Source organism: Rutidosis leptorrhynchoides, chromosome 10, assembly GCF_046630445.1.
Source record: "Rutidosis leptorrhynchoides isolate AG116_Rl617_1_P2 chromosome 10, CSIRO_AGI_Rlap_v1, whole genome shotgun sequence".
NCBI lineage: Eukaryota > Viridiplantae > Streptophyta > Magnoliopsida > Asterales > Asteraceae > Rutidosis > Rutidosis leptorrhynchoides.
This window is the reverse complement of record NC_092342.1, coordinates 292,028,540-292,045,786: the sequence shown is the minus strand read 5'-3', so window position 1 is coordinate 292,045,786 and position 17,247 is coordinate 292,028,540. Positions and strand designations below refer to the sequence as shown.

Sequence of the window (17,247 nt, the reverse complement as noted above, 5' to 3'; positions counted from 1 at the left end):
AAAGAACTATGGGACTGTTTAGAAACCAAGTATATGTCTGAGGATGCTTCTAGTAAAAAGTTCCTTGTGAGTAATTTTAATAATTACAAGATGGTCGATTCTAGACCGGTCTTGGAACAATACAATGAGCTCATTCGTATACTTGGTCAATTCACACAACATAAGATGAACATGGATGAGTCTATTCAAGTCTCAAGCATAATTGATAAACTACCTCCATCTTGGAAAGAATTTAAACATTCTTTGAAACATAAGAAGGAGGAGTTAACTCTTGTTGAGTTGGGTAGTCATCTGCGTATTGAGGAATCCCTCAGGTTGCAGGATAATGACAAGCCAAAGAGCAACGAAGTTGCTGGTACGTCTGTTGTCAATATGGTGGAACATAAAAAGTTCACTAGTAATAATGACAAAAAGGGCAAACGTAAACATCAAGGTTATAACAAGGCTAATCCGAATAAGAAGTCTAAATTGACTTGTTGGAAGTGTGGTAAAACTGGACACATGAAAAAGGATTGCAAGGTTATTTTTGGTAATAATAATGCCAAAGGATCTAGCACAAGCGGTTCGGGAAATGGTTTAAACAACCACAACTCGAAAGGTCAGAATATATTTAATAATTCAAATGAGAATTATTATGTTTCATATATATCTGAGGCTTATTTTGTGCAGGATGATGATGTCGCGTGGTGGGTTGACTCGGGAGCCACCACCCATGTATGCAAGGATAGATTTTGGTTCAAGACTTACGAGACCGTGACTGATGGATCAATTCTTCATATGGGAAATGAGTCAACAGCCTCTGTTCATGGACGTGGAAGTGTGGATTTGTGTTTTAGTTCTGGAAAAACTATTTGTTTGTTTGATGTTTTGCATGTACCACAAATAAGAAAAAATTTGATTTCCAGTAGTGTGTTAAATTGTTGTGGTTATAAACAAGTGATTGAATCTGATAAGTTTGTTTTGTCAAAACATGGTATGTTTGTTGGTTTTGGTTATTTATGCAATAGAATGTTTAGACTTAACATTAATCACTTGAATGTTAATTTTGCTTTTATATCTACTTCTAGCATAAATAATTCTACACTTTGGCATGCTAGACTAGGACATATACACTTTAAAAGAATGCAAGATATGTCTAAAGATGGATTAATACCGGCTTTTGACATGAACAATGAAAAGTGTAAAACGTGTATGTTAACAAAGATCACTAAGAAACCATTTCAAAATGTACATCGTGATACTGAAATTTTGGAATTAATACATAGTGATTTATGTGATTTGCATGCTACTCCTACTTTAGGGAACAAGAAATATTTTGTGACTTTTATTGATGATGCTTCTAGATTTTGCTATGTTTATTTGTTACATACTAAGGATGAAGCATTAGATAAATTTAAAATATTTAAAACTGAAGTAGAATTACAACAAAAGGCTTTGATTAAAAGACTTAGAACAGATAGGGGAGGTGAATACATTGACCAATCGTATTTCCAATCCGTTGGTATTATCCATGAGACCACAGCTCCTTATACTCCACAACAAAATGGTATATCTGAAAGGAAGAATAGGGTCCTTAAGGAAATGGTTAATTCCATGTTATCCTATTCGGGTTTAAGTGAAGGATTTTGGGGGGAAGCTATGTTAACAGCTTGTTATTTGCTTAATAGAGTTCCTAACAAAAGAAACAAGATTACACCTTATGAACTTTGGAATAAAAGGAAACCTAACTTGAATTATCTTCGGGTATGGGGCTGTAGGGCGGTTGTAAGACTACCTGATCCCAAGAAGAAAAGTTTAGGTGAAAGAGGTATAGATTGCATATTTGTTGGATATGTTGAACATTCCAAGGCATATAGGTTCTATGTAATAGAGCCTAATGAGTTTGTCTCAATCAATTCCGTGATTGATTCAAGGGATGCAATCTTTGATGAAAATCGATTTTCATCTATACCTAGACCAAAGGATATGATTCCAAGTAACAATGGAATCAATAAGGATTGTAATGATGAAGTCTCTGAAAAGGCCGTTGATCAGTCACTTGAGCTTCGGAAAAGCAAAAGAAAAAGGAAACCTAAATCATTTGGACCAGATTTTCAACTATACTTAGTTGAAGGTTCTAGGGATGATGTTTCTACCCAATATTCGTATTGTTTCAATGTTGATGATGATCCTAAAACATATGATGAAGCAATGAGGTCTCAGGATGTTGCATTCTGGAAAGAGGCAATTAATGATGAGATAGATTCTATCATGGGCAATAACACTTGGGTGTTAGCTGATCTACCTCCTGGTTGCAAACCTTTGGGTTGCAAATGGATTTTCAAAAAGAAGATGAAGGTGGATGGAACTATTGAAAAGTTCAAGGCAAGGTTAGTCATTCAAGGCTTTAGACAAAAGTCTGGAATTGACTATTTTGATACTTATGCTCCCGTGGCACGTATCACTACCATTAGACTGCTGATTGCTTTGGCTACGATTCACAATCTAGTTATTCACCAGATGGATGTGAAGACAGCATTCTTGAATGGTGAATTGGATGAGGAGGTTTATATGAACCAACCTCAGGGCTTTGTCATGCCAGGAAATGAAGGCAAGGTGTGCAAACTTGTGAAATCCTTATATGGTTTGAAACAAGCACCTAAGCAATGGCATCAAAAGTTTGATGAAGTGATTTTATCTAGTGGTTTTAAATTAAACCAAGCAGATAAATGTGTATATAGTAAATTTGATGATTCTGGTAAAGGAGTTATAATTTGTCTATATGTTGATGACATGTTAATCTTTGGGACTGACCAAAGTCAGGTTGATTTAACAAAAGAATTTTTGTCATCAAAATTCTCCATGAAAGATATGGGGGAGGCTGACGTTATCCTTGGCATTAGGATCAAACGTGAAAGCAAAGGTATTTCGATTTGTCAATCTCATTATATTGAGAAGGTGTTGAAAAAGTTCAATTGCTTTGAATGTAATCCTGTGAGTACCCCTGTTGATCCAAGTGAGAAGCTTATGCCTAATCAAGGTGAAGCTGTATCACAACTTGAGTATTCTCAGGTGATTGGCTGTTTGATGTACGCCATGACTTGTACAAGGCCGGATATTGCTTTTGCTGTGGGAAAACTGAGTAGATATACTAGTAATCCTAGTACTCATCACTGGCAAGCAATTAGGCGGGTACTGAAGTACTTGAAGAAAACTATGGACTATAGTTTATCTTATAATGGGTTTCCTTCGGTAATAGAAGGATATTCTGATGCGAGTTGGATAACCAATATTGAAGATCATTCTTCAACGAGTGGTTGGGTGTTCTTGCTTGGGGGAGGTGCTATTTCATGGGCTTCTAAGAAGCAGACATGTATTACCAACTCAACGATGGAATCTGAGTTTGTTGCTTTAGCTGCTGCTGGTAAAGAAGCAGAATGGCTTAGAAACTTGATCCATGAGATACCATTATGGCCTAAACCTATAGCACCCATGTCTATCCATTGTGATAGTGCTGCGACATTGGCAAAGGCTTATAGCCAGATGTACAATGGAAAGTCTAGACACTTAGGTGTCAGACATAGCATGATTCGTGAACTCATCATGAATGGGGTGATTTCTATAGTGTTCGTAAGGTCACAACAGAATTTAGCTGATCACTTGACGAAGGGATTGGCAAGAGACTTGGTGAACAAGTCTGCTGTGGGGATGGGTTTAAAGTCCACATAAATTTCTAATTATAAGATACCCAATTCCCTTCTGATGAAAATTAGAAGTTGAATTCAATGTGGAAGGCTTATACTTAGAAATTTGGAGTACAAAATTTTGTATCATCCCAAGGTAAGGTATGTACTCGGACCTGTTGAAGGTGAGGATGAAGTTTAGCTTCTTAATGGTTTATTTGAAAAAGTGCAATAGCATGTGCATGACTGAAATGAACTACCTATGTGAATGTGAAGTTTTGCCGCTTCAACAAAGCTTGGACTTTTGCTTTAGATACATTCATGAATGGATATGGACACATGGCTTGTAAAGTGTCAGGATAGCTTTAGAGTATTTGAAAACTTATGTGTATGTTATTTTCAGTTATTCAAATGGGTTGAAGGGTTCAATTCTTAGAACACCCCGATTCTCGAATATTTGAAATGTGTAATGTACTAAGGTGAAAATTCAATCTTCAAGATATTTTCATTTATGCATGAGTTTTGTTTTAATTTGTTTAATTCTCATGAAACGAATTGCACTAAATTGGGGAGGATTGTTGTAAATTTAGTGTAATTTTGGGTTTTAATCTACACTTGTAAATGGGTTTGGAGGTACGGAGTGTACACCCATTAAGTGATAGATTACCCGAACCCAAAAGTGGTTTTCCATTATTTACTATCATGACTTGGTCTACCTAAAATTTGACTAAGTGTTTTCAGTACTAAGTTTTCTTAGTAAGCTGAAATTTGGCTAAGTGTTTTGTGCTGGTTGTTCTGCATTGCTGGTCCTTGTACTGGTTGTTCTGCATTGCTGGTCCTTCTGCTGGTTGTTCTGCGCAGCTGGTCCCTGTGCTGGTTGTTCTGCGCAGCTGGTCCCTGTGCTGGTTGTTCTGCGCAGCTGGTCCCTGTGCTGGTTGTTCTGCACAGCTGGTCCAGTTTGCTGGTTCCTCTGCGCTGCTGGTCCTGTATGCTGACTTTTGCGCTGCTGGTCCTGTTTGCTGATTTTTGCGCTGCTGGTCCTTTTGCAGTGCTGGTTCTTAAGAGACAGCAGTAAGAAAACACTTAACACAATTTTGAGTGATTACGGAAGAATTATTCTTGCACCCACTTTTACTTTAGTGGTTGAAGGAATAATACTTGTTTATTATAAAGTGATCACTCATGCTTTGATAGTTGTAAAATATAATATTTGTTTATTGTAAAAGTAACAACTTTTACTTTAATGATGGAAGTGATAATATTTGTTTATAGAAATATTCTTCATGTAACCACTTTTGAATATTATAGAAGATACTTTTATTAATCAATTGGCCAATTGATTTTAATAAAAGACTCTTTCATGATTAAGGGTGTATATAAATATATTAACCAATATGCATGAGAAACACACACAAGTTACGAACACCAAAATATTCTTCTGCAAAAGGAATTCTTGTTTCTGCCAAAACAAGAATTTAATCTCTGTCTTATCCCAAAGTGATATTCGTGTAACCCAGGCTATAAGGGTCGAATAATTACTTTCGGAAAGTGATACCACGATTCAGTGATTTATCCGGCTATCGATTATTTTACCCTACACGAAAGAATTTTAGAAAAACCTCCAACAAAAACAATACAAACAAGATAGGAAGACCAAGCAGTTAAATGAGAAATAATGAATTCTTTGAACACGTATAGTAGGTTAACGTTAGTGTAAGATAGACATCTGTGTATTCTAAACAACAATAATACTTTTTTTTATCTGCTCTCCAGGTTTGGTAATAGAGATGCATAAATATGTTGGTTTACGATTGCTTATTCAGGTAATGTAGTTGCATCTTTTCACCAACTTGGATGCTAAAAATCTTCACAAAAAAAGGTTGAGTTACATTTGCTTCTTCTGGTATTGGAATTATATCTACAGATACCTTAAATCTATAAGCACGTGATTTTGTCACATAATAGTATCATTTTAGCAGGTATATCTGCTTTCATAATCTTGAGTTAACTTTACTTAAAACCACACATAATAAATAATATAAAATACATTAGATATTTTTTCAAAAAGGGGCATTCCGAGAATCGAACTCGGGACCTCTCGCACCCAAAGCGAGAATCATACCACTAGACCAAATGCCCACTTGCTATATGTCTCTGTTTCAATTCCTTATAAATTGGGTTGAGAAATGAGTTTACAGACTGCAAATTGTCATTAGTTTGTAAGACCAGGGAATTTAAGGTGCTTCTACCCTCTAGTTTCGGACTTATATGCCTTATAATTAGGTTTAGAATCACTGTATTTAACAGTAGTTTGATGCAACCAATGCTTCGTGCCTATTATCTCAAGTGTGCTTATGTGACCTTTGCAATGTTCTTAAGAAGCATATCTATTTCTGATAGTGAAAAAATTGCATATTCTATTATTCTGTAGTAGGCTCTTTACTAATTTACTATCCTAGTTTTCCTTAATCATCGTAGGTTTTTTGATTAATTAATACATCCCGTAAGCTTTAATTATACACGTACATACTCGTTTATGGATATCTATCTGTTGCTCAGACAAACAGCTCAGATTACGTACATTATAGACTATCTTGTTCGTGAGAAACACTTTTCTGGGAGAAAACATAAAAAGATAGAAGGATCAGTCTATTGACTTCTGTGCAGCTACGCATACTGAATGTACTGGGACCCAATGATATGCTTAGCCTAGAGCACAAAACTGTCAACAACATTTAGGTCCCTGAATAATGTTTTACAGCTCACGCTTCGTACATAGCATGCAGGGTTAGGGATGTACAGGTTCTGGCTTTTTATAAACAAGTCTGCAGAACATATCACAAGTGAAAGACTTTATGAATATTGTAGAGAATGCAAGATTTCTGCAGACTTGTTTATAGAATTATTAAGGCTTGTTGGTATATGATTGCTTATTCTGGTAATGCAGTTACGTCTTATCAACTTGACAAATAATAATGAAGTTACACTTGCATATCGTAGAGTTACATCTTGTAATGGTTTTCGCATAATAGTAGATGTATCTCTCCATAAGTTGTATTATTGACAGAAACTTATTTGAGATCTACAAGCACATGTTGGTGGCATTTAATATATCAAAGTACAGAAGGTAGATCTAGTTCCAATAACTTGAGTGGACTTTAGGTATTCAATATCACTGTCACTGTATATTATATATCAAACTAATTTAATAAAATGCTGTCACTAAAAAAAAATTAAATAATGATAAGATAGATAACAAAAATGGGGCATTCCGAGAATCGAACTCGGGACCTCTCGCACCCAAAGCGAGAATCATACCACTAGACCAAATGCCCACTTGTTTCATATACCACTTGTTATTCTTTATCAGTATGGTAGAAAATTGAAACATTAGTTCAATGACAGTACGTAATTCGTTGTTTTCTTTCATGAGTTGCACAATTGTTTGAAGTTTGAACTATGTGATACCAGTTTATTGATCTGCTTCTGCCTATATTTTTCTTTTTCCCTTGTACCATGGTGTTGATTCAGGTGTATTTATCCTACTGCAGATTGAGGTTATTATATGTGAAGAAAGAATTGCCCAGTCCTGTGTTCGCTTATGTGACCTTTGTGGAGCTCAAATGCAAACATATCTTAGTTTTTGCAGTGTATAATATTGCTTATTCTGGGTACATACTTCATACTTGTACTAATTTGCTTATACTATGATACATTTCTAGCAATTAGCCTTCATGTAACTTTTATTTATCTTTTTTTTCATGTGAAATCTTAGAGCTCTTTATCCCAATTTCTGTACTCTTGGATCAGTTTCTTCTTTTGAATATGTTAGAAATTTAGTGTAATTGAGGGATTTAATCTATACTTGTAAATGGGTTAGGAGGTACGGAGTGTACACCCATTAAGTGATAGATTGCCCGGACCCGAAAATGGTTTTCCATTATCACAAATTTGAGTGATTACGGAAGTATTATTCTTGCACTAGGTGGAAATAAAACAAACAACTTTATGTAAAGGATTTGTTTTAGATTTGAAAACGATTTCCTTGATTTGGATGTTTGAAATAAAACAAACAACTTTATGTAAAGGATTTGTTTTAGATTTGAAAACGATTTCCTTGATTTGGATGTTTGAAATAAAACAAACAACTTTATGTAAATGATTTGTTTTAGATTTGAAAACGATTTCCTTGATTAGGATGTTTGAAATAAAACAAACAACTTTATGTAAAGGATTTGTTTTAGATTTGAAAACGAAATTAGTTAGTGAAACATCTCCATCGTGGAATAATACTTGTTTTTGGGTGCCTATAAATAGAGACTATCATTTATGAGAATAAGATATACGAAAAACACCTTAATACTCTTATGCAAAAGAGTTCTTGTTTACTGCCAATAACAAGAACTAATCTCTGTCTTATCCCAAAGTGATATTCGTGTAACCCAGGCAATAAGGGTCGAATAATTACTTTCGGAAAGTGATACCACGATTCAGTGATTTATCCGGCTATCGATTATTTTACCCTACACGAAATCTCAATAAAACCTCCAACAATCGAAAGTAATTATTCGTTATAATCGATGGCGGCTACGATGAAACACATGACGGCGAATTTCTCCAAACTTGATAAGTTTGAGGGAATTGATTTTAGGAGATGGCAAAAGAAGATGCACTTCTTTCTGAGCAGCATGAGTGTGGTGTACGTACTCAGCACACCAATTCCTGAAGATCATGGTGATGATGCCACTATTGAACAAATTCGGAAAAGGTGCAAGTGGGAGAACGATGACTACATCGCTAGAGGTTTAATCCTCAATGGTATGGCTGATTCCCTTTTTGATATTTACCTAAATGTTGAATCTTCTAAAGAACTATGGGACTGTTTAGAAACCAAGTATATGTCTGAGGATGCTTCTAGTAAAAAGTTCCTTGTTAGTAATTTTAATAATTACAAGATGGTCGATTCTAGACCGGTCTTGGAACAATACAATGAGCTCATTCGTATACTTGGTCAATTCACACAACATAAGATGAACATGGATGAGTCTATTCAAGTCTCAAGCATAATTGATAAACTACCTCCATCTTGGAAAGAATTTAAACATTCTTTGAAACATAAGAAGGAGGAGTTAACTCTTGTTGAGTTGGGTAGTCATCTGCGTATTGAGGAATCCCTCAGGTTGCAGGATAATGACAAGCCAAAGAGCAACGAAGTTGCTGGTACGTCTGTTGTCAATATGGTGGAACATAAAAAGTTCACTAGTAATAATGACAAAAAGGGCAAACGTAAACATCGAGGTTATAACAAGGCTAATCCGAACAAGAAGTCTAAATTGACTTGTTGGAAGTGTGGTAAAACTGGACACATAAAAAAGGATTGCAAGGTTATTTTTGGTAATAATAATGCCAAAGGATCTAGCACAAGCGGTTCGGGAAATGGTTTAAACAACCACAACTCGAAAGGTCAGAATATATTTAATAATTCAAATAAGAATTATTATGTTTCATATATATCTGAGGCTTATTTTGTGCAGGATGATGATGTCGCGTGGTGGGTTGACTCGGGAGCCACCACCCATGTATGCAAGGATAGATTTTGGTTCAAGACTTACGAGTCCGTGACTGATGGATCAATTCTTCATATGGGAAATGAGTCAACAGCCTCTGTTCATGGACGTGGAAGTGTGGATTTGTGTTTTAGTTCTGGAAAAACTATTTGTTTGTTTGATGTTTTGCATGTACCACAAATAAGAAAAAATTTAGTTTCCAGTAGTGTGTTAAATTGTTGTGGTTATAAACAAGTGATTGAATCTGATAAGTTTGTTTTGTCAAAACATGGTATGTTTGTTGGTTTTGGTTATTTATGCAATAGAATGTTTAGACTTAACATTAATCACTTGAATGTTAATTTTGCTTTTATATCTACTTCTAGCATAAATAATTCTACACTTTGGCATGCTAGACTAGGACATATACACTTTAAAAGAATGCAAGATATGTCTAAAGATGGATTAATACCGGTTTTTGACATGAACAATGAAAAGTGTAAAACGTGTATGTTAACAAAGATCACTAAGAAACCATTTCAAAATGTACATCGTGATACTGAAATTTTGGAATTAATACATAGTGATTTATGTGATTTACATGCTACTCCTACTTTAGGAAACAAGAAATATTTTGTGACTTTTATTGATGATGCTTCTAGATTTTGCTATGTTTATTTGTTACATACTAAGGATGAAGCATTAGATAAATTTAAAATATTTAAAACTGAAGTAGAATTACAACAAAAGGCTTTGATTAAAAGACTTAGAACAGATAGGGGAGGTGAATACATTGACCAATCGTATTTCCAATCCGTTGGTATTATCCATGAGACCACAGCTCCTTATACTCCACAACAAAATGGTATATCTGAAAGGAAGAATAGGGTCCTTAAGGAAATGGTTAATTCCATGTTATCCTATTCGGGTTTAAGTGAAGGATTTTGGGGGGAAGCTATGTTAACAGCTTGTTATTTGCTTAATAGAGTTCCTAACAAAAGAAACAAGATTACACCTTATGAACTTTGGAATAAAAGGAAACCTAACTTGAATTATCTTCGTGTATGGGGTTGTAGGGCGGTTGTAAGACTGCCTGATCTCAAAAAGAAAAGTTTAGGTGAAAGAGGTATAGATTGCATTTTTATTGGATATGTTGAACATTCCAAGGCATATAGGTTCTATGTAATAGAGCCTAATGAATTTGTCTCAATCAATTCTGTGATTGATTCAAGGGATGCAATCTTTGATGAAAATCGATTTTCATCTATACCTAGACCAAAGGATATGATTCCAAGTAACAATGGAATCAATAAGGATTGTAATGATGAAGTCTCTGAAAAGGCTGTTGATCAGTCACTTGAGCTTCGGAAAAGCAAAAGAGAAAGGAAACCTAAATCATTCGGACCAGATTTTCAACTATACTTAGTTGAAGGTTCTAGGGATGATGTTTCTACCCAATATTCATATTGTTTCAATGTTGATGATGATCCTAAAACATATGATGAAGCAATGAGGTCTCAGGATGTTGCATTCTGGAAAGAGGCAATTAATGATGAGATGGATTCCATCATGGGCAATAACACTTGGGTGTTAGCTGATCTACCTCCCGGTTGCAAACCTTTGGGTTGCAAATGGATCTTCAAAAAGAAGATGAAGGTGGATGGAACTATTGAAAAGTTCAAGGCAAGGTTAGTCATTCAAGGCTTTAGACAAAAGTCTGGAATTGACTATTTTGATACTTATGCTCCTGTGGCACGTATCACTACCATTAGACTGCTGATTGCTTTGGCTACAATTCACAATCTGGTTATTCACCAGATGGATGTGAAGACAGCATTCTTGAATGGTGATTTGGATGAGGAGGTTTATATGAACCAACCTCAGGGCTTTGTCATGCCAGGAAATGAAAGCAAGGTGTGCAAACTTGTGAAGTCCTTATATGGTTTGAAACAAGCACCTAAGCAATGGCATCAGAAGTTTGATGAAGTAGTTTTATCTAGTGGTTTTAGATTGAACCAAGCAGATAAATGTGTGTATAGCAAATTTGATGATTCTGGTAAAGGAGTTATAATTTGTCTATATGTTGATGACATGTTAATCTTTGGGACTGACCAAAGTCAAGTTGATTTAACAAAAGAATTTTTGTCATCAAAGTTCTCCATGAAAGATATGGGGGAGGCTGACGTTATCCTTGGTATTAGGATCAAACGTGAAAGCAAAGGAATTTCAATTTCTCAATCTCATTATATTGAGAAGGTGTTGAGAAAGTTTAATTGCTTTGAATGTACTCCTGTGAGTACACCTGTTGATCCAAGTGAGAAGCTTATGCCTAACCAAGGTAAAGCTGTATCACAACTTGAGTATTCTCAGGTGATTGGCTGTTTGATGTACGCCATGACATGTACAAGGCCAGATATTGCTTTTGCTGTGGGAAAACTGAGTAGATATACTAGTAATCCTAGTACTCATCACTGGCAAGCAATTAGGCGGGTACTGAAGTATTTAAAGAAAACTATGGCATATAGTTTATCTTACAGTGGATTTCCTTCTGTAATAGAAGGATATTCTGATGCGAGTTGGATAACCAATATTGAAGATCATTCTTCAACGAGTGGTTGGGTGTTCTTGCTTGGGGGAGGTGCTATTTCATGGGCTTCTAAAAAGCAGACATGTATTACCAACTCAACGATGGAATCTGAGTTTGTTGCTTTAGCTGCTGCTGGTAAAGAAGCAGAATGGCTTAGAAACTTGATCCATGAGATACCATTATGGCCTAAACCTATAGCACCCATGTCTATCCATTGTGATAGTGCTGCGACATTGGCAAAAGCTTATAGCCAGATGTACAATGGAAAGTCTAGACACTTAGGTGTCAGACATAGTATGATTCGTGAACTCATCATGAATGGGGTGATTTCTATAGTGTTCGTAAGGTCACAACAGAATTTAGCTGATCACTTGACGAAGGGATTGGCAAGAGACTTGGTTGACAAGTCTGCTGTGGGGATGGGTTTAAAGTCCACATAAATTTCTAATTATAAGATACCCAATTCCCTTCTGATGAAAATTAGAAGTTGAATTCAATGCGGAAGGCTTATACTTAGAAATTTGGAGTACATAAATTTTATATCATCCCAAGGTAAGGTATGTACTCGGACCTGCTGAAGGTCAGGTTGAAGTCTAGCTTCTTAATAGTTCATTTGAAAAAGTGCAAGAGCAGGTGCATGACTGAAGTGAACTACCTATGTGAATGTGAAGTTTTGCCGCTTCAACAAAGCTTGGACTTTTAGCTTTGGATACATTCATGAAAGGATATGGACACATGGCTTGTAAAGTGTCAGGATAGCTTTAGAGTATTTGAAAACTTATGTGTATGTTATTTTCAGTTATTCAAAATGGGTTGAAGGGTTCAATTCTTAGAACACCCTGATTCTCGAATATTTGGAATGTGTAATGTACTAAGGTGAAAATTCAATCTTCAAGATATTTTCATTTATGCATGAGTTTTTGTTTTAATTTGTTTAATTCTCATGAAACGAATTGCACTAAATTGGGGAGGATTGTTAGAAATTTAGTGTAATTGAGGGATTTAATCTATACTTGTAAATGGGTTAGGAGGTACGGAGTGTACACCCATTAAGTGATAGATTGCCCGGACCCGAAAATGGTTTTCCATTATCACAAATTTGAGTGATTACGGAAGTATTATTCTTGCACTAGGTGGAAATAAAACAAACAACTTTATGTAAAGGATTTGTTTTAGATTTGAAAACGATTTCCTTGATTTGGATGTTTGAAATAAAACAAACAACTTTATGTAAAGGATTTGTTTTAGATTTGAAAACGATTTCCTTGATTTGGATGTTTGAAATAAAACAAACAACTTTATGTAAATGATTTGTTTTAGATTTGAAAACGATTTCCTTGATTAGGATGTTTGAAATAAAACAAACAACTTTATGTAAAGGATTTGTTTTAGATTTGAAAACGAAATTAGTTAGTGAAACATCTCCATCGTGGAATAATACTTGTTTTTGGGTGCCTATAAATAGAGACTATCATTTATGAGAATAAGATATACGAAAAACACCTTAATACTCTTATGCAAAAGAGTTCTTGTTTACTGCCAATAACAAGAACTAATCTCTGTCTTATCCCAAAGTGATATTCGTGTAACCCAGGCAATAAGGGTCGAATAATTACTTTCGGAAAGTGATACCACGATTCAGTGATTTATCCGGCTATCGATTATTTTACCCTACACGAAATCTCAATAAAACCTCCAACAGAATATGTTGTCTTCGAAAGAACAAACGTCTTTGAAAGAACAAACATAATAACTTTGCTTACATATGAATATATGATGGTTATTCAGTCAATTCTCATAGGTGATGGAAAGATGACTGATGTGATAATTTTTCTTTAAAGAGATATGAGTATGGGCTGAGCTTATATGCTTGGTTATGGATAACACTTTTATGTAGGAGTAATTATGTTTCAGTAACCTGGCTTTGTACCCATGGACATCAAAACAGGGCGACAGATCTGAATTTATTTATCAACCTTTAGATAGTAAGTAATATATGACGTTCAGGTTAATTAATTATCAATGCCTGAAAAAGAAATAAAAAGACCAGTAGGAAATGTTATTGTTAGGTTGAGCTACCCAAAGCAAGTTTCTGTTAGGTGTCAAATGTCACCCAATCCCAATTTTCATATCTGTTGATGTGAATAGTCTTGGGGATATTAGAATTTTACAGAATAGAGATAGAAATATGTTCAGAAAACAAAAATACATTAGCATTTGGGGCATTCCGAGAATCGAACTCGGGACCTCTCGCACCCAAAGCGAGAATCATACCACTAGACCAAATGCCCATTTGTTATATAAGTTAGTTTCTTTTAAAATAATGTTATAAAGACTTGAGAAGAAATGAAAAAAACAGGGGCGTTCCGGGAATCGAACTCGGGACCTCTCGCACCCGAAGCGAGAATCATACCACTAGACCAAACGCCCAGATATTTACCATACAATTTAACCTTTACATAATTAAAACAAAAATAATACCAGAGAGACATCTCGCTCCTAAAATGAAAATCATAGACTAGAGAGCACATGCGCTGTATAGTCCTCAGTGTAACTAATTAATGAATTTGATATCACATCTGGATCACTTGTAAACTAATCTCTTTATTATTATTGATAAAAAAAAGTATGTGAATTTATTCGTATAGTTACTTTTATATTATATTTATATATATATTTATATTTATTATTATGTGTGTCGAACTGTGGATAGAAGCATATATATTTTTTTTTTTTAAGATTAACAAACTTTTTATATTAACTATAAAAAAGAGTTACATGGTACATGAAATGAAAAAACACGATAATTACAAGTAAACCCTATACTAATTGAGGCTCGAGTTGAATTTATAATAGGGAAAAACCCTTAACGCCCAACTTAGCTCCCGGTATTACCTCACTTAAATGTAAGCTGAGTGATTCAACAACTACAGTGCTAAAACTCTTTAGCCACAAAGCAATTGATGAGCCACTCATTTAGGCCCTATCCAAGAGCTCGGAAGGGCGAAAAGGATGAAAAAACCCTAATTATATTAACCGATGCCAACTTTATTTGGAGGGTTAAAATTGAAGGATGATGGGTTTGATAGCCGAGTATGTTTTTTTTAATGTGACGTTTTCTAATATTTTCAATACTACTTACTCGGCTAGAGGCATCTTTCACACTTGCAATACCCAGATGATGCACTTATTTTTGGTGAATGGCTGGAAACAAATATCACAAACTTGGTGAGAATTCTTAATTGTTTTGGAGATGCCTCTGGTTTACGTATTAACATTACAAAAAGTAAGCTTTATGGGGTCAACACTCGAGATCAGGAGATCATCGGAATGGCACAGATTCACCAACGTTCTTGGAACGATGTGGTGGATAGGTTTCTATCTAAATTGAACCCTTGGAAGGCTAGAACTCTCTCTATTGAAGCCTTGGAGGTATACATACAAAATGTAAATCAGTCCTTAGCGCCTTACCTCTGTATTATTTCTCTTTGTTTAGAGCTCCCACTTGTGTGATTCAATCCCTTGAATCCTTCTTTTGGAATGATTTCGATAAGAGGTCTGTCCCTTTAATTAGCTCGAATAGAACTATAGCTAGAAAAGAGAATGGGGGCTTGGGAATTGGGAGTTTAAGGGCCAAAAATATTAACCTCCTATGCAAATGACTGTGGCGATTCAAGAACGAAAAAAACACCATGTGGAGGATTATTATCGCATCTATATATGGGGATGATGGTGATTTGACTCATGATTCTGTGGTGTCAAATACTGGCACCTTATGGAGGAAATTTTTAAAATGTGGGTATGAATGTGAAAAACTTGGAGTTTCGTTCCCTAATTCAATTATAAGTAAGGTTGGCTCGGGGCAAAATAGGTTATTTTGGCATGATTCATGGCTTCCAAGCTCAAGCTCCACTACTGCCCTTCGATTTCAGTTTCCACGGTTGTATGCTTTAGATCCAAATCCGTTTGCAAATGTCAGTGATCGAATTCGTTCCTCAAGCTCAGAGGTGGTATTTCCTGCTGTTAAAAAATAAAAAATAAAAAGCTCAGAGGTGGTATGTAGGTGGGAATGGCGTATCGCTATAAGGGGACGATCTCAGTCTCAGTTGGCAAATCTGGAATCTAAAATTCAAAATGAAGCTCCATCGTTGAACTCTATCCCAGATACGTGGTCTTGGGCTCTTAGCAATGATGACAAGTTTTCTGTTAAGAAACTGTTCACTTTATTAGATAGACAAAATTTCATTCCTCGTCCTGAACTTTACATCGATTTTGACTCCCTGTCCTTTTTCTTTTTTTTTGTGCATTCCTCGTCCCTAAACTATACATCCCTGGTCCCCATCTACTTTCTGTCAAAACCTGCCATTACCCCTTATCACGTGCATGTCATGAGAGTATTTTTATCATTGTTTTTTGTTCTTCTATCATAAAAACCCCAATTCTTCACAATTCACTCTTGTATTCCTCTTCCCCAAATTGTTCAACATTGCAACTAATAATCAAACACAGATTCATCATCACTATACACTCCATCTGCTCCATCTCTATACCCATCTCTTGATTTTGACCATGAAAACCTACTCATTGACACTCATCATAAGTCTTACGATCCAAACATATTAACATCATTAGAACCATCGAAAGAAATTATCATCAAGATCCCAAAGTCAATCATTCATTTAATCGATAAACACAAAAGTGTCGAACTTGCTTCCGGCGATTTTGAAATAATACAGCTCCGACAATGAACCGTCGTCGTCGCTGTTAAATTAGATGGGTCGCATTATTTTTTCACTTTACGAATACCCTCTGATTCAAGTTCGGATCTTGACCCGGATGATTTGTTGAACTATGGGTTAACGGTACCGGGTGATTTGGGGGTGTACTTGATGATGTTTTGGAAGAGTGTAATGATTGTTCGGTGAAGAGTGTGGTGGCTCTGGCGGCGGTGGTGGCTAAAGATGATGGTGGTACGGCGGCGGTGATTTTCGACACAGTACATATGTAACTTGAATCCTTTCAGTAAGTTTTTTGATATCTGGTTGTTAAATCTGAAAGCTTTAAAGAGAATGAACATGTGTCATTTTGTTTTTTTTTTACTTCGATGTATTTAATGGTTGTGATACTTTGTTTGGTAAAATCTGGTATGAATCTTATTCTTTTCTTCACATGTTTGTTCAGTATGTGAATTGATTTATATAAATTTGTTAGTTTGTGTTTCATTTTAATTGATTTGAGTGTGGCGGTGGTTGAAGATGGCGGTGGTGGTGGGAGTTAAGATGATTGTGGTGGTGGCGGTGGTTGAAGATGGTGGCGGTGGTGGTGGTTGAAGATAGGTTTGGTCTTGATTTTATAGATTTTATAGAAATAAATCTAGGGTTTTTAATTTGGGGATGATTAACATGAGATGATAAGGATGAAGGTGAAAGGATAAGTTAAATAATAAAGAAAA

General features: G+C 35.5%; 4 non-coding genes across 4 annotated transcripts; all 4 read right to left on the bottom strand.

Moving 5' to 3' along the window:
* Positions 1 to 5,729: 5,729 nt before the first annotated feature.
* On the bottom strand, positions 5,730 to 5,801 carry TRNAP-UGG (transfer RNA proline (anticodon UGG)). The gene has a single exon. It is a non-coding gene; the product is annotated as a tRNA-Pro (tRNA).
* Positions 5,802 to 6,925: 1,124 nt separating this feature from the next.
* TRNAP-UGG (transfer RNA proline (anticodon UGG)) lies at positions 6,926 to 6,997 on the bottom strand. The gene has a single exon. It is a non-coding gene; the product is annotated as a tRNA-Pro (tRNA).
* A 7,017-nt stretch (positions 6,998 to 14,014) lies between these two features.
* Positions 14,015 to 14,086, bottom strand: TRNAP-UGG (transfer RNA proline (anticodon UGG)). The gene has a single exon. It is a non-coding gene; the product is annotated as a tRNA-Pro (tRNA).
* Positions 14,087 to 14,153: 67 nt separating this feature from the next.
* Positions 14,154 to 14,225, bottom strand: TRNAP-CGG (transfer RNA proline (anticodon CGG)). The gene has a single exon. It is a non-coding gene; the product is annotated as a tRNA-Pro (tRNA).
* Between the last annotated feature and the right edge of the window lie 3,022 nt (positions 14,226 to 17,247).